Below are 22,516 nucleotides of genomic sequence, written 5' to 3'. Positions count from 1 at the left end.
GTTCTTCAAGAAACTATACAGCAAAGAAAACATATTACAAGACAACACTGAAAAATACTTAAATAAAAAAAATCTACATGAAATTGAGGAACAGAGAAGAGAAATGCTAAACAAAAAAATCACAATGACGGAATTAAAGGAAGCATTAAAGAGACAAAAAAATAATAAAACACCGGGCCCAGACAGTATACCTGTAGAATTTTATAAAGCCACGCAAGAGCAGATAGAAACAGTGATTTTAGATTTATTTAATGAAGCACTTATAGAAGTGAAGCTACCAAAATCATGGACGGAAGCATATATAACATTGATACCCAAAGAAGATTCGGACCATCAGCAAATAAAAAACTATAGACCAATTTCCTTACTAAATGCAGACTATAAAATCTTTACATCAATAATGGCAGAGCAAATAAAAAAATATTAAATGAAATCATTCACACACATCAAAATGGCTTCTTACCAAAACACCAGTTAAAAAATAATATGGTAATTATAAACACATTAGAACAGGGGTGGAGAACAAGTTCGACAAAAAGAGCCAAAATTTTAAACTGTGAGAGTCAGAGAGCCACACCACGCAGTGACCTGCCAAAACAGACCCGGAAGCAATGTTCCCTCTAATTTTTTTTCGATGTGAGCAGAAAAGTATAGTGTTTGAGCGGCACATTTTCATGCCTGAGCACCCGAATTTTTTTCACAGATGTCACCTAAGACAACAACGAAATCAGTATTATTTGAAACTCAAAGTTATGTTTCTTCAAGGTACCCGCTTAATTCAAAGTGTTATATAATATCAGTATCACTTAACAACGCTCCTGCTTAGCAACCAAAATGTTGGCTCAGAAACTCTGGCATTTGAAGCACGCAACTCTTAAAGCTGTCAAGTTACAAGACCCTTGCACCCCTAACCCTTTAGGGAAAAAAACCCCCAGGGGTCTTCAAACCTGACAGCTTTAAGATTTGTGGACTTCAACTCCCAGAATTTCTCCTCCAGTCCTGTTGGCTCAGGAACTCTGGCATTTGAAGCATGGAAGTCTTAAAGCTGTCAAGTTACAAGACCCTTCCACCCCTAGAAAAAAAATGCAGAGGTCTTCAAACCTGACAGCTTTAACACTTGTGGACTTCAACTCCCAGAATTCCTCCTCCAGTCATGTTGCAGCGACGTCATCTGCGTGGATCTGCTCCATCTTTGCTTTCTTCATTGTGGGCAGGGCTTCTGCTGAAGATGCCGACGAGTACGAGTTGCCACCAGAATAACTGCTGCTACCTCCTCCTCCTCCTCCAACAGAATCACCAGATTTGCTCCTGAGCTCAGCGCTGGGTTACCTCTGCCCCCTCCCCCTCCTCCGTGCTTTTGAGGAGCCATGAGGCTTTTTTTCCCCTGCTCCCCCCCCCCGCCTTCCTACTGGCTCCTGCAGCCTCATGGCTCCTCAAAAGCACGGCGGAGGAGGAGGAGGGGGCAGGGGTAACCCAGCGCTGACTGAGCTCAGCTGCTCCGAGCGGAGGGGAGGCGCCGCTGCCACGTGCGGAGATGCCGGCTGGAGCTTTGGCGGCTTCATCTCAGCCGCAGCGCCGGGCGGCAAATCCGGCAGTGCTGCCTGTTAGAGGAGGAGGAGGAGGAGGTGGCAGCAGTTCTTCCGGTGGCGGTGGGGGCTTTGGGGCTTCACAACTAGCCTCAGTCGCCCCGTGCTCCTCAAAGCAAGTCTGGGAAAGTCCTTTGCAGGCGGCCCGTTCTAGCTGCCTGCAAAGGACCTCCCCAGCTTCCGAAAGGGAGCGCGCGATCCGAGCCACAGTATACAAAATAATGATAAGAGGCAAAGAGCCTCATTCATTTTGGCCGGGAGCCACATGCGGCTCGAGAGCCGCGTGTTCGCCACCCCTGCATTAGAATATTATGAAGAGAATCCAGGAAAACAAGTTATACTGGTCTTTTTAGACACCCAAAAGGCCTTTGATAATTTAAATTAGCATTTCATTATCACAGTTAAAAATGTTGAGATTTGGAGAAAAATTTATAAAGATGATAGAATCAATATATTCAGCTCAGACAGCAAAAGTAATAGTAAATAGTGACACTACAGAAGAATTTAAAATATGGAAAGGAGTGAGACAAGGATGTCCATTATCACCTTTATTATTTATATTAACACTGGAAGTTTTATTAATAGAAATTAGAAAGAATCAAGAAATAAAGGGATTAAAAATAAAAAAGAGGAATATAAAATGCAGGCATTCGCGGATGATATGGTATTCATATTAGAGGATCCATTTAAATCAGGAATTAAATTAATCTAAAAAATAGAGGAATTTGGTAGGGTAGCGAGACTTAAAATTAATAAGAACAAAAAAAAGATCATTACGAAGAATTTCACCAAAACACAAGAGCAAGAATTAGAGGAAAACATGGGAATGCAAATAGTAAAAAAGGCAAAATATTTAGGAATTTGGCTGACAGGGAAATGCTCAATGATTAAGGAAGACAATTATGATAAAATGATTCTGAAAATTAAGAAAGATTTGGAAAATTGGAGGAAACTACAAATATCACTAATGGGAAGAATTGCCATTGTTAAAATGAATATACTACCCAAACTTTTATTTCTATTTCAAGTGGTACTGATTAACCTAGGGAAAAACTTTTTCATAGATTTAAAAAAATTAATTGCATATTTTATTTGGTCAAGGAAAAAACCCATGAATTAAATTAAAATTGTTACAGGATAGTAGAGAAAGAGGAGGATTTGGACCTCCTGATTGGGAGTTTTATTATCAAGCAGCAGCTGTTTTGTTTGTTTTGTTTTATTGGATTTATATGCCGCCCTTCTCCCAAAGGTCTCAGGGCGGCCTACAGCATTAAAAAACACATATTACAAAAGTTAAAAGGAAATTAGAAAGAGAATCCAAAAACAAACCCCATTAATATAACACTAACATTTAAAAAATTAGATAAAATTAACAGGCCAGGCCGGCTTGCTGGAAAAGCCAACTTTTTAGGGTGTGTCGGAAGGACCGGAGGTCAGTGATTATGCGAAGCTCCGGGGGCAGCTCATTCCAGAGGGAAGGCGCTCCCACAGAGAAGGCTCTCCCCCTGGGGGTCGCTAGCCAACACTGTTTGGCCGACGGCACCCTGAGGAGGCCAACTCTGTGGGATCTCACTGGACGGTGGGAGGCTACTGGTGGCAGTAGGTGGTCTCGCAGGTACCCTGGGCCTAAGCCATGGAGCGCTTTAAAGGTCATAATTAGTACCTTGAATTGCACCCGGAAAACAACCGGCAACCAGTGCAGACCGCCTAAAAGGGGTGTAACATGGGAGCACCTAGGTACCCCCATGATAACCCACGCAGCTGCATTCTGGACCAGCTGAAGCCTCCGGGTGCTCTTCAAGGGCAGCCCTATGTAGAGAGCGTTGCAGTAGTCCAGGCGAGAAAGGACAAGGGCATGAGTGACTGTGCATAGAGCATCCCGATCCAGGAAGGGGCGCAACTGACGTACCAGGTGAACCTGGTAAAAGGCCCCCCTGGTCACGGCTGTCAGGTGATCTTCGATACTAAGCCGCATGTCCAGGAGGACTCCCAGATTGCCGGCTCTCTCTGAGGGGGCTAAAATTTCTCCCCCTATCATCAAAGATGGAACAAGATGCACAAATCGGGATGACAGAAACCACAGCCACTCAGTCTTGGAGGGATTGAGCTTGAGCCTGGGGGTCGATCTCTGCCCTCCAGTCAACACAAGCTGCGACCGATCCGACAGGTAGGAGGAGAACCACCGTAAAATGGTGCCCCCCACTCCCAACCCCCCGAGTTGTCACAGTAGGATACTGTTCTGACCCCCCTTCTTCCCTCGCCAACACAGAACACACTCCGGACCAAAACTACTTCAACAGGATTTATTGCACAGACAGACAGACAGATCCTTGGCAGCAATCCACCACAACTAGACTCTCAGAACCCTCCGGCACGGAGACACGATAGCAGCTATCCAGCCTGCCAAGCTCACAAGATGGAACTTTCCCAATAGTTCCTACGTTGACTTCTGCAAAGCGCGTATGCACAATCAGTCCTTTTATAGACTGGAGAGGAGTCTACTTATCAGCAGCTGAGAGCAATTACCGCCGGTAACTGCGCACTTGCTCCTTGCGCCTGTGGGCGCGGCGGTAACGAGCATCTAATAACTCCCTGCTGATATCTGACTCACTGTCCCATGACTCCTGCCCACTGCTCCAAGGCATGGCATCAGGAGCCCCCTTCCTTTGGCTCTCACCACTGCTCCATGCCTCAGGCACCTCCTGGTGGCCGACCAGACTCTCCGATTCCTGCTCAGAGTCAGAACCCTGCCCAGGGTCCTCCAGAGCCGACTCATAGGGACCCTCGCTGTCGGAGTCTGGTGGCAGCTCCAACGGCTCCTGCTGGGCCACAACAGGATACCATGGTCGATGGTATCGAAAGCCGCCGAAAGGTCTAATAGGACCAGGACAGAGGAGCAGCCCCTGTCCTGGGCCCGCCAGAGATCATCGACCAACGCGACCAATGCAGTCTCTGTGCTGTACCCGGGCCTGAAACCTGACTGAAACGGATCCAGGTAGACAGCTTCATCCAGGTACTGGGGAAGCTGACGTGCTACCACACTCTCGACAACCTTTGCTACAAAGCGAAGGTTGGAAACCGGACGATAGTTGGCTAAAGAAGCTGGGTCCAGGGAAGGCTTCTTGAGGAGGGGCCTCACCACTGCCTCCTTCAAGGCGGTGGGAAAGAACCCCTCTCTCAATGAAGCGTTGGTAATCGCCTGGAGCCAGCCTCGTGTCACCTCCCGGGAAGCCGAAACTAACCAAGAGGGACACGGGTCCAGCACACAAGTGGCAGTACTGATTCTCCCCATAATCCTGTCCATGCGCTCGGGGGTCACAGGGTCAAACTCATCCCAGATTGTCTCCACAAGATTCATCCCCATCGACTCGCCCGAATCTACCCAGTCAGAGTCCAAGCCTGTCCAGATCTGAGCGATTTTATCCTGCAGATACTGAACAAATTCTTCAGCCCTACCCTGCAAGGGGTCTTTCCCAGTTCCTTGGTTAAGTAAGGAGCGGGTCACCCTAAACAGGGCGGCTGGGCAGTTATCTGCAGACACGATAAGAGCAGTAAAATGTTGCCGTTTTTCCGCTTTTATCGCCACTAAGTAGGATTTAATATGAATTCTTACTAGTGTTCGATCAGTTTCAGACCAGCTGGCCCTCCAACCACTCTCTAGGCTTCTTTTCTGGCGTTTCATCTCCTGGAGCTCGTCGGTAAACCAGGGAGCCACCTGGGATCGACACCGGGTTAGAGGCCGCAAAGGCACAACGCGATCCAAGGCCCCAGTGGCTGCCCTATCCCAGGCTTCCACTAGGGCTTCGGTCGAGTTGTGAGCAAGGGATTCAGGAAAAGTCCCAAGCTCCATCAGGAGCCTTTCAGGGTCCATCAGGCACCTGGGGCGGAACCATCTAGTTAGTTCCGCCTCCCTGCGGCGAGGGGTAGCAGTATGGAAGTCAAGCCTAATGAGGAAATGATCAGACCATGACAAGGGTTGAATAGAAATATCCCCTAAATCTAGATCATTCATCCACTGCCCAGAGACAAAAATCAGGTCGAGCGTGTGTCCCCTATTATGGGTGGGGTCTTGAATTAACTGAGTTAGGTCCATAGCCGTCATGGAAGCCATGAACTCCCGGGCTGACTTGGATGTCTCGCCAATGGAAGGCAGATTGAAATCCCCCAGGATCATAAGCCTGGGGAAATCAACCGTCAATCCAGCTAACACATCCAGCAGCTCCGGCAGGGCCGATGAAATGTAGCAGGGAGACAGGTACATAACAAAAAGGCCCACCTGAACTCCAGGGCCCCATTTCACAAAAAGGGACTCACACCCGCCTATCTGAGGCACAGTGACCTCCTGAGGTCTGAGACTTTCCCTAATAACCCCCTCCGCCACCCCCGCCCCTGCCCTGGGCTCTCGGCTGGTGAAACGCCCGGAAGCCTGATGGGCATAGTTCACTATGGGGAACACCCCCCTCATGGCCCAACCAGGTCTCCGTAATACACGCCAGGTCCGCTCTACCCTCTTGTATGAGGTCGTAAATGAGGGGAGCCTTATGCACCACGGACCTGGCGTTAAGCGACACCAGCCGGAGGGGGAGTTCCTGGAGGGAGTAAAGTTCTGTCGCAGTATAACATAGAGGAGAGTGTGGCATCAACCAAACGGGATGACATCATGGGGAGATGGAACGAGGAGATGACATGTCCATGGGTGGGGGCAGCCAACAGTGTTCAAGGGAGTAGCGGGAAGCTTGTGTCCATCATAGAAATGGTCGGTGTTAAGGACAGTATGTAAGACGGCCAGCTGTCAAAATCACAGCAGATGATAGATTGCGAGGTGGTGAAGCAGCCAGTGATGGCGGCAGTGAGGACAGCGGCGGCAGCGGTGGCTGCTCCAATTTCAACGACTCCAACAGCCAAGCTCCGTCCATGCCAGCCGCGCTCTGTTGACCCAGTCCATAGTGTGACAGGAGGAGGGGCCAAATGGCCAAATGGCCAAATGGCACAGTACGGTGGCCCAGGCAACGGCGTTGATACCAGAGGGGGCTACAATGAAGACCCCCCCACTCCAACCGCACCCACGCCAACTACCGAAGCCATCTTCCACTGGCATCAATATCCATGCCAGCTGCCTCAGCCACTCCCCGCTGATCCAATCTATCATGTCCATAAGCAAGGTGGAGGGGGGGGAGCAACCGGGATAACACCACGGCGTGGGTAGCGGCAGCTGCAGAGACCCCAGGCTGGGCGTCCCGCCGCTGCTGCCACCGACCACTCCCACGCCGGCTGCAGAGACCCCAGGCCGGGTGTCCCGCTGACGACGACCACGCCCACGCCGGCTGCAGAGACCCCAGGCCGGGTGTCCAGCCGCAGCCGCTGACCACATCCACGCAGCCGCCGACGCTCTCCAGTCTCCTTTCACCGCCAACCGCCCCATTTCACTCACAACGTTCTGGCTACAAGGCAGGACATCGCAGCTCAAGGGTATCCCCGAGGTCCCAGGAAGTTCTCATAGCTGGACCTGGAACCAACGATGGGATAGGGTACCCCCTGCAAGCCCCAAGAAGGACAATCATCTCCCCGAAGCTCTCCTCAAACGCGACAGGACACCATCTTGGGCATGCGCAGAGTGGGGGGAGCTCTCACCTGGATAAGGGACTGGATCAATCTAAAAAACAGAAGATTACTAACAATAGAAGGTTACAATTTTGAACTGGGTTGGCATGCCTTTATCTAGGATGGGAAAGACAAAATCCATAGCTACTTCCAAAAACATTTAATCAGAAAAGCTCTTCTTCAAACATGGTTAAAAATCAAAACAAAACACTACAACAAAATCCCAATCTGGCTATCCACCATGGAAGCTCTGATATACTCAAACATATTGGACAAAAACAAGATAATAAGATATGAAGACACATTAGATAACCAAGAAAGACTAAAAAAAAGGCAAGAATTGAAAGATGAGGGAATAGTCATAGGCTGGTGGCCCTATTTACAAATACAAGCAAGGTATAAAAAAGACAGGAAAAGGGATGGATTTTATAAGGAGCCACAGGAGCTGGATAAAATTCTACAGGGAACCGAAGAAAAAATGATTAAAAATATATATCGTTATTTATTAAAATTTAAAATGTAAGAAGAAATTGTGAAAGAAACAATGATAACATGGGCAACAAATTTTGGGTATACTATAGAATTGGCAGAATGGGAAAAAATTGGGAAATAAATTACAAATTAACTATGGCAATGTAATATAGAGGGAACATGTACAAGATGTTCTACAGATGGCATCTCCCATCAGCAAGAATTGCAAAAATGTTTCCAGAGTGCTCACTAATCTGTTGCAAATGCAACCAACAACACGGAACATACTACCATATGTGGTGGACATGCACATCTGTGAAAAAATATTGGAAAAAAATAAAATATTGGCTGGAGGAGATTACTACACACCAAATTGAACAAAAACCTGAATTATTTTTGTTGGAAATTATGAAAAAAATATTAGATACTTAATTCTACACATAATTACGGCAGCGAGAATTACATTCACACAAAACTGGAAAAATAATTACACACCAACAGAAGAAAATGCAATAGAAATATTAGAATGTGCAGAGATTCCTAAGGCAAAATATCAGCAAATAGCCCGAGTCTGTAAAGATGAAGTGAGGAAAGCTAAGGCTCACAATGATGAAAGGCTTGCCACAAAAGTAAAAAATAACAAAAAAAGCTTCTTCCAACATGTTAAAAACAAGAAAAAAGGTAGGAAACAATTGGTCCATTGCTAGAAGAAAGTGGCAAGAAGGTGACAAGCAACAGGGAGAAAGCAGAAGTATTTAACTCATGTTTTGCATCTGTCTTTACACAAAGGGAAAAAAAACAGTCCAACCTATCAAAAACAGCACCACAAAAATCAGATTAGGAATAGACGTTGAAGTAGGGAAGAAAATGGTAAGTGAGCACCTGTCTATCCTAGACGAGTTCAAATCACCAGGACCGGATGGATTACACCCCAGGGTTCTGAAGGAACTAGCAGACGAGATCTCAGAACCACTGAATTATATCTTTCAGAGATCCTGGAACACCGGGGAACTACCAGAGGACTGGAAAAGAGCTGATGTGGTTCCCATCTTCAAAAAAGGAGAAAAAAAATAGATCCAGGAAACTATAGACCTATCAGCCTGACCTCAATACCAGGAAAGATTCTGGAAAAGATAATCAAGCAACAAATTAGTGAACACCTAGAAGTAAACAAAATAATAGCCAAAAGCCAACATGGGTTTGTCAAAAACAGATCATGCCAGACTAACCTTATTGCATTCTTTGACAAAGTGACAAAATTAGTGGACCAGAGGAATGCCATCGATATAATTTACTTGGACTTCAGTAAGGCATTTGATAAAATAGACGATAACCTACTACTAGATAAAGTAGAAAAATGTGGGTTAGACAGCATCACCACCAGATAGATGGATTCGTAACTGGCTGACCAACTGCACTCAACGTGTAGTCCTCAATGGAACTGCATCTACACGGAGGGAAGTATGCAGTGGAGTACCCCACGGCTCTGTTTTAGACCCAGTACTCTTCAACATCTTCAACAATGATTTGGATGAGGAAATAAATGGGGAACTCATCAAATTTGCAGATGACACCAAGCTGGAAGGAATAGCCAACACACCAGAAGATAGGCTTAAGATACAGAAGGATCTTGACAAACTTGAACAACGAAATGCACAGGTACTCTATAGGTGGTACCTTGCTCAATAGTAGTAACTGTGAGAGGGATCTTGGAATCCTAGTGGACAACCATTTAAATATGAGCCAGCAGTGTGCAGCAGCTGCTAAAAAAGCCAACACAGTTCTAGGCTACATCAACAGAGGGATAGAATCAAGATCACGTGAAGTGTTAATACCACTTTATAATGCCTTGGTAAGGCCACACTTGGAATACTGCATTCAGTTCTGGTTGCCACGATGTAAAAAAGATGTGGAGACTCTAGAAAGAGTGCAGAGAAGAGCAACAAAGATGATTAGGGGACTGGAGACTAAAACATGAAGAACGGTTGCAGGAACTGGGTATGTCTAGTTTAATGAAAAGAAGGACTAGGGGAGACATGATAGCAGTGTCCCAATATCTCAGGGGTTGCCACAAAGAAGAGGGAGTCAAACTATTCTCCAAGGCACCTGAGGGTAGAACAAGAAGCAATGGGTGGAAACTAATCAAGGAGAGAAGCATCTTAGAACTGAGGAGAAATTTCCTGACAGTTAGAACAATTAATCAATGGAACAACTTTCCTCCAGAAGTTGTGAATGCCCCAACACTGGTTTAAGAAGATGTTGGATAGCCATTTGTCTGAAATGGTGTAGGGTTTCCTGCCTAGGCAGGGGGTTGGACTAGAAGACCTCCAAGGTCCCTTCCAACTCTGCTATTGTATTGTATTGAGATGGATAGGCTCATGAAAGAATTAAAAGAGAAAGAAGAATCTGAGTATTACCTCGCATGGGATTTATGGTATAATTGGCTAGAGGAAAGGGAAAAAGCAGGGAAGCAAAAAGAAAGGAAGAAAGATCAACAAATTAATAAACAACTACAAAACAGGAAAAAGATTAAAAGATAGAAATATGAGATAGACTGTAGCAAATAAATAATAGGAAATGGATACAAAATGACTCTAATGTTGTTATACATAGAATATATAGAATATTATATATAGAATGAAAAAATGTATGAAATAATATAAATGCACAAATATATAAAGTTATAGTTATGAAAGACTTATTTCACAAAATAAGAATCACAAAATAGATATGTAAAAGAATGTAATGTGTTGCAAAGATGGGAAGTTTGTTTAAACATAATGAAAAGCTTTTTAAAAAATGAGTTTTGCAACACTTGAATAACTCTGTAGAACTAGAGGTTCAATGGTCATAAGTCTGGTTGAGTAGATAGTTTTGCAGCACTTGAATGAGAGGCATACAGTGATTCTAAGCACCTGTTGATGAGATGTTTCAGTGAGCCCTAGCTGAAATTTGCAAAGAACATGAAACCAAATTATCCGAGGAACCATCTCACTCCAATGGATTTAACTCATGCTGGCAGAAGAGACTTGTTGTGGATCCCATTGGTCAAGGAATTTTGGCTGACAGGGTACAGGAGAAGAGTCTTTTCTGCTGTGGCTCCTGTACGTCAGAATATCATGCCTGCTGAGGTGATTAATTTGTTGCTACTTCCTCCTCATGCATACCTTACTACCCTCTCCCATCTTAGTTAACAGAATTTTAAGTGAATTTTAAATATGTCCATTTTTGTTGTTTCAGGATTCTTTATCATATTTCAATAATTGGAATATAAATTGTGTAGGCTCATCTTGGCAAGATGGATGGCATAGAGATTTAGTAATAAATAAATCTCAGTTTGCTAATCTTATTTTCCAGCCTGATGTTTCATTTTGGTGGCACTCTTTTTGGCTTTTACCAAAAAGGAATGTAAGCTAACGGTTGGGTCAGCAATATTTAAGCCATGATAGTACTGTTTCTTTAAGTACTGCTGTAATGGGATTGGTTGCTGTTAGCTCAAGCTGCCATAAGATGGAGCCAGAATGACTGTTAGCTCTCTGTTTGTTAGATGCTGATCGGTGGATACTGCTTGTTAGATGTAGCGTGAGTTACTGTGAGTTTTGCTACTGTTAGCGACTTTGTGTGCTGAACTGATTATATGATACTGGACTGTGTTCGATGGATAACTGACTGACTGAACCGTGTGTAAATTGAACTCTGAATACCTCTATTCTCCACATAAGTAAAATACTATTACTTTTACTATTCAGTGTCCCTGTATGCTGGTTTGTGCGTGTTCTTCCACACCACTCTCATTACGCTTCTCTGCACACTCGCTCTCCTAACGGGGAGCTTACCTAACACTGGTTATGGGCCCTGGTTGTACCAGACGTAGCTAAAGGAGAGTTGGTGTCGATACGCAATACCATATACAGACAGCTGTTTAGTTTGTGATTGTTATTATCATGGAGAAGATGGCACACACACCATCAGCAAGTCTATCACTAATAACCCGGTTGGATGGGACAAACTATGTTTCCTGGGCTATGAAATGCAGTCTACTCCTGCGTAGTGAGGGATTATGGGATGCTGTAAAGAATCCACCGGACGTAACTTCTTGGGATCCAGATGATGAGGATGATGCCAAGAAGATAGCAGAGTTTCAACGATGCAACGAACGTGCGTTGTGTATAATTGGTCTAACACTGACTGACCAACAGTTAGTTCATATTCCTGGGGAAAATTCTGCTGCAAGATGTTGGGAGAATTTGAAGAGGATTTATGTACGTGACACTGTAGGTGCACACATACATCTTACCCGAAAACTGTTTAGGGCACGTCTTCTGAAGGGTGGAGATATGTTAGCTAATTTAAACTTTATGAAAGGAGTTTTCCAGGAGCTACATGAAAGAGAACTTATTTTCTCAGAGTTACATCAAGTTTACATCATTTTGTCCTCACTGGATGAGAGTTATGATGATTTCGTATCTTCCCTTGAGGTCCTAACCCGAAATGAACTAACATTGACTGACATAACTGCATGCCTGTTGGAAGAGTCAAGAAGAAGGATGGAAAGAGAACAACTGAGAGAGAAACCACCACAACATGAGGAGTCACCTTCAACTGCCTATACTGTTAGAAAATGTTTTTCTTGTGGGGCTAAGGGACATACAGCTAGATTCTGTAAAAATGCAAAACAACAGAATACTAGAAAGTTTAAGAAAAATGCTAATGTCTACTTAGCTATGTCTACTTTGACTATCTCTAGCAGTGCACCAATAAACCATGATTCATGGGTTGTTGATAGTGGAGCATCACAGTGCATTACTAGAAATAGAAACTGTTTTGTAAAACTGTTTGCCAGCAAGCAACATGTATCTTTGGCAAATGGATGGAAGGTGAAAGCATCTGGTGAAGGTACTGCATATTGTTCATTTGTAAATGAGCATTTATCCATGTTGTATGTACCTAAATTGAAATTTAATTTATTATCAGTAAGGGCTCTAGTTAATATTGGCTATGTAGTAACCTTTAGGGGAGATAACTGTATCATTGAAAAGGAAGGTAATAGGGTTACTGCCAAATTAACAAATGGTTTATATGTTATATCTGCTGCCCATACAGCTAACTCAGTGTATGATAATGTGAAACCACATGATGAATGCATACATTTACTACATAGGCGTATGGGGCACATTAATTTCAAGATGCTGCAACAAACTGTTAAATTGTCAGAAGGAGTAAAGTTAAAACCTTGCAGTAAATACTTACATTGTAATGTGTGGAGAAAAGCAAGGTTACTCCAGCATACAGACGGAATGGTTTTAAAACAAAGGAACCTCTGGAAGTTGTTTTTGCTGCTCTAATTGGACCTATGAAACCCAGTTTGGGAGGTGCCTGTTATGTTTTGAGTATCATGGATCATTATTCAAGATACGGTTTCTGCTATTTACTGAAAAACAAAACAGAAACGTTTCAACATTTCTTTAATTGGCTAAGATTTGCTGAAAGAAAAATGAAATCTAAGGTGTTTACTGTTGTAACCGATAACGGAACTGAGTTTACAAACCTTAAATTTCAAACAATGTTGAGATCAGCTGGTATTGAGCATAAACGTTCTGCTCCTTATAGGCCACAACATAACTCATTTATAGAACGAAGGGGGCAAACATTACAAGCCATGGCTCGAACTATGTTACTATTACTTTTACTATTCGGTGTCCCTGTATGCTGGTTTGTGTGTGTTCTTCCAGACCACTCTCATTACGCTTCTCTGCACACTCGCTCTCCTAATGGGGAGCTTACCTAACAATATTTTAATAATTGGAATATAAATTGTGTAGGCTCGTCTTGGCAAGATGGGTGGCATAGAGCTTTAGTAATAAATAAATCTCAGTTTGCTAATCTTATTTTCCAGCCTGATGTTTCATTTTGGTGGCACACTTTTTGGCTTTTACCTTCTTTGTTGATTTTGCATCCTAGGTATTCTGTTATAACTGGAACTGTGCTGTACATTGGTTGGTTTGTTTCTGGCTTTGAGCTGGTGCTTATATTTGATTTGATATTTCAAATATTATATTTGATATTACAGTATTGGTGTCTTTTAATACTTGTGCTAGTCATTTCTTTGGAACAAGCTTCAAAACAGGGAAAATAAAAAAACCTTATTCTGTGCTTTTTGTGCTCTTTTAGCTGTTCACTTATTCTTTGCTTCAGTTCTTCTAATTCTTTAGTTGCAGGATTTTGTTCTTTTTTCTTTTCTAAATGAAAACAATTCCATAGCTGTGCTAGTTTCCTGCATTGCCAATTCCTTCTGGTTTGCCTCTACAATCTGAGTTACCTCTGGCAAGGCTTAGATTTCTTTGCTCTGGGTAGACCTTTTCAGTTCTTCCAATTCAGCTTCTGTGAATACTTTATTTCATATTATACATCATCACTCATCTGATAGCCTCTGTTTTGTTATTTCCAATTCCAGATATTGTTTTGTTTTCCAGAAATGGTGCATTGACTTCAAATGTCCTGTAATTCCTAGACTTGATCTGTAATAATAGATTAGCATTTCTTTACTTCAATCACTGTGTCAACATTGTGATAGGTAAATACCTTATCTTCCAGTAGTTCTGGAGATGCTGGCCCTGGTGTCAGGTCTGAGCCAGTTCCTTTTGGGATCTTTGGCCTGAATAGAATATTATATTCTACTATGATGTTTCATTAGTTGGGAATTGGGTAAATTGGGTGGGGGAATAGTGTGTGATGTTGTCAAAATAAAATTCCTTTCTAGAATCCAAGCTCATCCTTTGTCTCTACACCTCTGCACCTGACCGGAACTGGATGGGTGGAACTTCCAGCATGGCAGTGGAAGATTGGACCATGTGATGGAATTGTGGGTGTGGGGCAGGATTTTCTGCCCCCTGAAAACCTGGAAACTTTCAGATTCGGGTTTTCCCAGATGTGCCAATATGACATCTCTAAGAAAATGGAACTTTGAGAAAGTTTCTCAAAGTCTTCTGCAAGTCCTCACATGTTTTGAAGTTGTTCACATATGTGACTGTCTTACTATCATTATTAAATTAGTCAGTTTTCTCTTCCAAATCCTATGGGACTCCATGAAAATAGGAGTAACTGACACTGAATAATAGTATTTATTGTCCCTATCCTATTCCAACTCATGGCTGGGAGCCCCAAAGCTCTGTGAGTTGTTTTGATAGTATGTTGCTCTCTCTAGTTTTGTCTGAAAAACATCTCCAGAAGGCATATCAGTCTGATCTACTTCAAAGATCTTGTTGCAGACAAAGGCATTTCTACACAGAAAGAAGGCACTCATGGATGTTGGTATTGGGGGATTTGCTGTTAATAGTATTGCCTGAAGGATTGTGCAAGAATCCTAGCTTTCAATGTGACTTTCGGGAGCCTCTTCCTATTCGGCACACCTACCATCAGCTTGGAGACATTAATATTGCTGGCATTATTTCTGCCTTATTTGCATCTACTAATTCAATTGATTTCATTCAAGATCCTTCTCAGGGGTTTCATGATGGAATTATATAAGTATATCATTAATTTATTGTCAAGCTCTTAACCTTGCTGGTAAATCACATGATGCTTGAAATATTTCCTCTAATGGCAAAATCTCCAAAAAGGAACATCTAAAATAGGATGTCTAGATTTATTTTATTTAAAGTTATATTTCACTTCAGTTTCCAGGTAAAGTTGAAATAGATGAAATAGAGATCCAATTTGCATTTATAACAAATCTCATCTAAATATCTCTTATTCTCCATTGCGCTGCTTGGAGAGTCCAAGGAAGGGTTAACACAGCCTGTTTGCCCAAGGACTGAGTAGATTTTTCCCCTCTGATCACGCCTCCTTTGCCTCTTCAGGATCAGTTTTTAAAAACTCAGTCTGCCCGATAGGACTAGTTTTGGGGAGCTCTCAGTTTTTGGGTAGATAGGCTGGGTTCCCCAATAGAATTTTTTTGGATTATTTAAGTGTTTAGTATTAGTATTGATATTAGGATTTTTCCCCGGATTTTTTATTTTGGTTGTTTATTTTACCTACGTGTGGAGCGTTTTACAACTTTTAAAAGGCTGAGGCTGCGATCGGTTCTACAGCTGCTTCTAGCCGCAGCTGGTGGAACGAGCGAGGCCGCTCGTCCGGCGTCTGCTGGCGAGCGCAGGGAAAGACGGCAATCCCCCGTTCTTCTCTGGTTGCCTTGGGGAAGGGGTTTTAAGAAGCCCTTGCTTCCTCAGACGGTGTCTCTTGCCGATCGGGAGAGCGGCGGCCATTTTGGAAAGCGCTGCTTTGGCGCGCTTTTCGGCTGCAACCAATAGGAGACTCCTGGACTTTTGAGCTGAGCTTTTTGGCGCGCAGAAGAGCGCGGTGGCCATTTTCTTGCCGCTTTTCCTGCCGGATAGCAGCAGCAACCAACAGAGCCTCTCCGCCTCAAGCAGATAGCCGCGGAGGATTGCGAGGGCTTGACTGGGTCTCCAGCAAGCTTGAAGTCCCCCTCAACCTAAGGGGGAGCGGCAAGGAGTGTCCTGGTGCCTGATCCAGCCTCCCAACTGAATCTGCAGACGCTTTGGAGCCGTCGGGCCAGCGTCCATTGCCCTTCCCTCAGCAGCGACCTCTTCGACTCAAGCTCACCAATCCAGGCCAAGGGAGAAAGGGAAATAAGGGCTCTGGGGGGAAAGCTTCCCACTCTTCAGCTGGGAGCAAGGCCCCCAAAATTCAAGGGGACAAGGGGCAGGACTCTCTAAAAGAAAAGTCTGCTAGGCCCCAGGTTCCCCCTTCATCTTTGCCATGCGAGGCTGGGCCAGTTCCTTCCCCACCCATTCAGAGGGAGGTAGAGCAGGGGGATGATATAGGGGATAGGTCTCCTTCCTTCTGCGACAGGGACTCCATGTCAGGCTCCCCTGCAGCCTCTCTAGGTTATCCAGATTCTCCTAGCTCTTCAGTCAGGGAGGATATCCCCTCATTTCAATGTTGTTTTCATGCAGAGGACCATAGGGATCCTCCTAGGGGTGGCAAGGGCCAGGCCTATGATCAATCCAGGCCTGTAGAGGACAAGGGCCCAGCTATGTCAGCAGAAATGAGGGAGCTCATTACGCAGGCCATTTCACAGGGAGTGGTGGAGGCCATGAGACTACAGGAAGGCAAGGGTGGCAAGGCCCTTAGGGCTGTTCGCCCCCCGGGGGAAAAGCGGGCCAGAGCCCTCGATTCCCCGGGCACTTCTGTTACCACGGAGGTGTCTGCGTGGAAGGAGGCGGCTACTGATGAATTTGCTCTCTCGGAGGATGAGGATATGCCTCCAGACAAGCCTTCCTTCACTGGTCTCTTCAAGCCATCCTTGTTCAAGGCTATTTTACACAAGGCCAGAGCTTCTACTGAGCTTGGTGCCAAGCCTAAGGACAAGGCAGTTCCCTCTACATCCCAGGACCTCATGGCAGGGCTGTTCAGCGAAACAACCCCGGACCCTGAACTGATACCAGTCCCTGATATGTTCATGGAGGTTATCCAGCGCCAATGGGCGCAGCCAGGCACCCTGGCCAACCCCAGTGGTGCAGACAAAACCCTGTACCCCATAGAACCTAAGTTGGAGGATGTTTTGAAACCACCAGAGGTGGATGCCCCTGTGGTCTCGCTGACCTCTAACTCTAATCTTCCTGCTGAACTCTAAGAGGGGTTGAAAGCAGAAGATAAGAGATCAGAAAAGGCATGTCTCAAAATGCACCAGGCGGCCGCCTGGGCGATCAAGACTTCCACTTCTGCCTCGTTCTTTACGAGAGCATCCTTGCTGTGGCTACGCCAACTCAGATCTCAGCCCCCATCTGAAGCGTCTCGTTGGCGACATGATCTTAACAAGATCATTACGGCTGTGGAATATGCCGCTGATGCCTCTCTGCATGCAGCGAAGTTTGCTTCCAGAGCGCTAGCGTCTAACGTTACTTCTCGCCGCCTGCTTTGGCTCCGGCACTGGCAGGCGGACATGAAGGCGAAATGGAAGCTAGCTTCAGCTCCATTCAAGGGGGACAATCTCTTTGGGGACTCCCTAGAGAAATTCTTGATCGAGACGAAGGATAAGAGGAAAGTCCTTCCGTCCACCTTCAAGAAAAATGACAAAAAAGGCCAGGGTACATTCAGGAAACAGGCCTTTCGGGCACAGGAAGGTGCCCAGGCCTCCACCTCATCTTACTCTTCCCAGAGACAATTCAACCACTCTTCTGACAGGTCCCAGGAGCGAAACAGCTATGCTTCCAGGGGCAGACAGTCCAATCAAGGGTCCTTTCGGAAGCCCTTTCGTGGGGGCTCCCACAACCGTCAGTTTAGGCGTGGGAAGTGACCGTCTGGGTTCTCCTCCCATTGGGGGCCGCCTGCAATTCTATGCAGACCGTTGGGAGGAAACAACCTCGGACAGGTGGATTTTAAACACCATCAGGAGGGGGCTAACCTTGGAGTTTCTGTCTCTCCCTCCGTGGACCTTTGTTCGCTGCCCACTATCCAGGAACCCTGTAAAGAGGTCTCTCATGCAGGCAGAAATAGATCATCTTCTGCAGATCAACGCAATAGAGCCAGTTCCTCCAGAACAGGAAGGGAGGGGGTTCTATTCCATTCTCTTCCTGGTCCCCAAGAGCTCAGGGGGGTGGAGGGCCATATTAGATCTGAAGCGCCTGAACAGACATCTGGCCTACAAGCGCTTCAAAATGCAGTCCCTTCAGTCGATCCTAAGCTGCATGCGACAAGGAGATCTGCTCACCTCCATCGATCTCAAGGAGGCGTATCTGCATGTGCCAATCCATCCCGCACACAGGAAGTTCCTGCGACTGTATTACAACGGAAAGCACTTCCAATACAGGGCTCTTCCGTTCGGACTTTCTTCTGCACCCAGAACGTTCACGAAGCTTCTTGCAGCTGTGGCGGCCCACCTGCGCAAGCTCCCCGTCCGTCTGGAGTGCTATTTGGACGACATCATCATCCACTCGAGAACTCGTCCACAAGCGGTGAGAGACGTAAACCTCACAGTTCGCACCTTGCAGAGCCACGGTTTTTCTGTAAACATGGAAAAAAGCAACATGACTCCTGCCACGCGCATCCAACACCTGGGCGCCATAATCGACTCTGTCTCTTGCCAGGTGTCCCTGTCTCCGGAAAGACTCCGCAACCTCAGGAGCAGAATCCGGTTGTGTCGCAAGAACAAGACTTGGCAGATAGTGCAACTATCCCAGCTGTTAGGGATTATGATTTCTTGCCTCAACATAGTTCCCTGGGCACGTCTTCATGCAAGGGAGCTGCAATGGTTCTTGCTTCCAATGCAAAGGGCAAAGATCAGCAATTCCACCAGGAAAGTCCGCATTCCACCGAAGGTGACACGTTCTCTGAGTTGGTGGCAGTCACGAGCAGTGGAGAAGGGCTGTCTATTCAGAGAACCCGACAGGATTGTGGTAACGACCGATGCCAGTCTGTACGGTTGGGGGGGCGCATTGCCAGGGTCAGTTGGCGCAAGGCAGGTGGTCCAGCGCAGAGGTAGCCCAGAGCATCAAATGGCTGGAGCTCAGGGCAGCCCGTCTTGTGCTGAGGAGATTTGCAGAACAGCTGAAGGGTCACCACGTTCTGCTGCTTACCGACAATGTGGCCACAAAGGCCCATGTGAACCGACAAGGCGGTACCCACTCCAAAAGGCTCATGTCAGAGGCGGAAGCCATAGGGCGATGGGCAGAGATCCACTTAGCGTCGCTGAGGGCGGATCACATCTCCGGAACCAGCAACGTGAGTGCGGATTGGTTGAGCCGTTCGACCATCGACAACTCGGAGTGGCAACTTCATCCGGACCTGTTCGCACAGGTGGTAAGGAGGTTCGGCCTCCCACAGGTCGACCTGTTTGCCACGGCGGCAAACACACAACTCCAGCGGTTCTTCTCCCGCTACAAGTCAGCGCAAGCAAAGGGACGGATGCCCTGAGGTCCGACTGGCCTCCGGGTCTGCTTTATGCGTTTCCGCCCCTCCCTCTGATTCCGCAGGTGATCAACAAGCTGCTGAAGGAGGGGGCGGAGCTCATTCTGGTGGCTCCACATTGGCCCAGGAGATCCTGGTTCGCGGACCTGGTCGATCTGTCTGTGGAACAACCGTGGAAGGTTCCTCCAGACCAGGTATCCTTGCGTCAGGGGGCCATCAACCATCCAGAGCCCCAGTGGTTGCAGTTAGCCGTCTGGCGCTTGAGGGGCAGCTTCTGAAGGACCAAAGCCTCTCAGACAGTGTCATTAAGACCATCCAGGCTTCCAGACGTCCGGCCACTACTCGTATTTATGATGCGACTTGGGCTGCCTTTTCTACTTGGTGCAGGCAACGGGACATTGACAGTGTGGGCGCGTCCATCCCACAGTTGTTGGACTTTCTACAAGAGGGCTTGGACAAGGGACTGGCTCCAGCCACCCTCCGGCGTCAGGTTGCTGCGTTGTCCACCATCTTAGCTAGGCATCAATCTCAATCCCTGATTCATCATCCTCAGGTCAAGAGTTTTTTGAAGGGGGCCTCCAACATACGACCCCAGGTGGTACATAGGTACCCGACCTGGAACCTACCTTTTGTCTTACAGGCGTTGACAGCTGCCCCCTTCGAACCCTTGAGGAAGGTTTCTCTTCGACATCTCACCCTTAAGACCGCCTTCCTCATAGCTATTACTTCAGCCAGAAGGGTGTCTGAGATTGCTGCCTTTTCGGTCAGGGAAGAATTGTGCATCATACAGCCAGACAGGGTCATCCTGCGTCTAGACCCCGCCTTCTTGCCGAAGGTAAATTCTCATTTTCACAGATCTCAGGAGGTGCTTCTCCCGAATTTCTGTCCTAGTCCTCAACACTCCAAGGAGCGCAGGTGGCACAAATTGGACGTGCGAAGGGCAGTCCGCATTTACCTGAAACGAACTAAGGACATCAGACACTCTGAGGCCTTCTTTGTGACCTTTCAACCGGGCATGCTGGGTCGCAAAGTATCGTCTTCAACCGTCGGACGGTGGCTGCGGGCTTGCATTAAGATGACATATGACCTTCAGGGCAAGCCTGTTCCAGCACGTGTAACGGCACACTCCACCAGAAGTGCGGCCACAACTGCGGCCTGGGCGACTCAAGCGTCTATTCTGGACATTTGCAGAGCGGCCACGTGGGCGTCACCCACGGCTTTTATTAGAAACTACAAAATCGATTCCTTTGCCTCTGCCGAAGCCTCCTTTGGCCGTAGAGTGTTACAGAAGGTTATTGAGGCTCCGGACAATGCTAATTCTTCCCGCCCTGGGACACAATAGCTTGGGCATGTCCCTTCCTTGGACTCTCCAAGCAGCGCAATGGAGAATGACCGTTGTCTTACCTGAACGGTCGTTCTCAGGGCACTGCGGGAGAGTCCAAGACCCACCCAGGGTTGTTGGATAGCACCGAGACTGTATTTGTACACAGGTGTGAGCTGAGGGCGTCTCGTCAGACAAGACCTCGTTTTTAAAACTGATCCTGAAGAGGCAAAGGAGGCGTGACCAGGGGGGAAAAATCTACTCAGTCCTTGGGCAAACAGGCTGTGTTAACCCTTCCTTGGACTCTCCCGCAGCGCCCTGAGAACGACCGTTCAGGTAAGACAACGGTCATTTTACAGATATGTATGACTATATTAATGAAGCTGTCACTGCAGTTAAGAAAGGAGAAGCACATATTTCCCATGATAAGTTTTCTCATTGATATTTCTGGTACCAAAATGCAGCAATTTCATTCTGCTTATAAGCTATTCTTTAAAGCTGTGCTTTGGTAGTGGGCCATTCTCACATACTAGAACATAGAAATACGAATTATTAAACACATTCCACAAAATATGCTGTACTGAAGGATTGCAAGGCACACAATGTGAAACAGATTTCTCTTAATGTATTTTTTAAAATTGTTTTACAGAATTTTTTTTCAGAATTACCAGCATATCCTGGCCTTAGCATTTACTATCAAACAGATTAATGAAAATCCCCAGATCCTAACCAACATCACGCTGGGCTTCCACATTTTTAACAGCAATTTTAGTCCAAGCTGGACTTACTTTGCCTCAATGGTTCTACCTTTCGCTCAGGGAAAATTCATCCCTAACTACAAGTGTGGGATCACAAATACTTTGGTTGCAGTCATTGGGGCACCAGACATCTCTCTTCACATGGCAAGTGTGCTGTGCACCTACAAAGTTCCCCAGGTAAGATTTGATGTAGATATAAACTCTCATTCTGACATAACTCCCTAAACATCTACATGCTTCTCTCTGTAAAATGAAGAGAGCTTTTGGATAAGTAGATATTATTTTTCCTTGATAAAGTTGGCATAATAGCATGAGTAATTGTAAGCCCGAATAGATGGTGAAGCTATTTGACCTAGCAAATTCCAGATACTGAACAAAGGCTGTAATTTGAAATATTCACAATAGATTCCACAAAAATGTATTTACTGATACTTCAAGAGTTATCATCTTGTTTGTTATTTCCTAATCAACACAAAGAGTTGCATAATGTTTCAGTATATAAAAATAACAAAATGCTCAAATGAAATGTACACATTTTCAGAGGCTCACATGGATTTTTTCAATTGCATATGTTTACCTTTCTGTAGTAGATATATGGCTCTGCTCCTGTCATGGATAAACAGCCTCAAGCAGTTTTCTTCCAACAAATGTTTCTGAATGAATCCCACCAACGCAAGGGCCTCCTCCAGTTATTGCTGTATTTTAGATGGATCTGGATTGGAATTCTTCTAGTAAAGGATGAAAAAGGAGAGAAATTCCTCCGGGAAGTGATTCCCACATTTTCGGAGCATGGCATCTGCATTGAATTCATAGCAGAGTTACCAAATGTAGCTTTTTACAGTGATTTTACT

The sequence above is a fragment of the Natrix helvetica genome (assembly GCF_964273705.1).
Source record: "Natrix helvetica genome assembly, chromosome: W".
In the NCBI taxonomy this organism is placed as follows: domain Eukaryota; kingdom Metazoa; phylum Chordata; class Lepidosauria; order Squamata; family Natricidae; genus Natrix; species Natrix helvetica.
The sequence above is the reverse complement of the archived record's forward strand: the minus strand, read 5'-3'. Positions refer to the sequence as shown.